Raw genomic sequence first — 1,565 nt, forward strand, 5'->3', positions numbered from 1 at the left:
CAAACAAACAAGCATACAATAAATACTCATCTAATGCACGGGTAAAACTCAAATAAGAGATCTAACCAGAAGGTTCAACTTAAGAACTCTGGTTGGCAAAAAGAATCAAATCGAACGAAGCAACGAAAGTCAAACGGCGAAAGAAACCAACTTCGTTCTACTAATCTAGATCTAGGGAAACTTTTACAGTAGCAAAATCTGGTTTAAGTTGGTTAAACGGATAGAGGGTTTCGAGACGAAACTCCAGACGCTTGAATCGCCTGATTCCGATAAACGAGCGAAAAGTTATACTAAAACGAAAATCGGATCAGGAATCGCGATCAGAAAAATCGCGGATTTAATCCGAGAAAATGAAAAAACGACGAACGCTCGCTAAAAGAACAAACGGACAAACGCTCACTATTTAAATAAACCGGAAAACCGATCTATTTAAAAAACCGAAGCTAAAAAAACCGACGGAAAAACCGAACGGTTTTTCGAAAAAAAATAAAAAAACGGTGCAGATTTCGATGCGGCGGCGAACCTCGGGCGGCGGGCGGCGCGGCGGGGCGGCGGCGTCGGCGGCGGCGGCGGCTTGGGGCTGGGGCGGCTAGGGTTTGCCCGGGTGGGCTGCCCCGGCTTATAAAGCCTGCCCGGGCCGTGTCCGGGTCGGTGCGTGTTTTTTTAAATAATTACGCGCAGAAGAAAAATAAAAAGAAATACTAAACGGACTCCAAAAATTCCGAAATAAATTTTCACGGGCTTCTAAAATCAAGCCGCACAAGGTGAACATTTATTTGGGACCTAAATGCAATTTTGAAAAACGCACATTTTTCCTAAATTCAAATAAAACACCGAAAAACTCCGAAATAAAATCTTATTTGATTTTATTATTTGATCCTCAATATTTCTTTATTTTGGGAAAGTCATTTTATTCCCTCTCTCATGTTTTTATAATAGAAATAATTGATGATAAATAAATAAAATCAAATGATCCTATTCTCAAAATTTGAGAAAACTCAAATATGAAAATAACGAAATCCCCAACTCTCTCCGTGGGTCATTGAGTTGCGTAGAATTTCTAAGATCAACCAAAATGCAAAATAAAATATGATATGCAACGATGATCTAATGTATAACATTCCAAATTGAAAATTTGGGATGTTACAAACCTACCCCCTTTAAGATGAATCTCGCCCTCGAGATTCGGGTTGGCTAGAAAATAGGTGAGGGTGGTCCTTGAGCAATTCTTCCTCTCGTTCCTAGGTGGCTTCATCCTCCGTGTGGTGGCTCCACTGAACTTTGCAAAACTTGGTAACCTTGCTGCGAGTAACTCAGCTGGCAAACTCGAGAATCTTAACTGGTTTCTCCATGTACGTCAAATCGTTATCCAACTGAATTGTTTCCAATGGCACTGTGTCTCTCAACGGTATGTCAGCCATCTCCGCGTGACACTTCTTCAACTGGGAAACGTGGAACACATCATGAACTCCTGACAATCCTTCAGGCAATTCCAACTTGTAGGCTACTTCTCCCATACGCTCCAAAACTCGATATGGTCCTACAAATCGTGGCGCTAACTTCCC

This window comes from Triticum urartu, chromosome 7A, assembly GCF_056163025.1.
Source record: "Triticum urartu cultivar PI428250 chromosome 7A, HENAU_Tu73, whole genome shotgun sequence".
In the NCBI taxonomy this organism is placed as follows: Eukaryota; Viridiplantae; Streptophyta; class Magnoliopsida; order Poales; family Poaceae; genus Triticum; species Triticum urartu.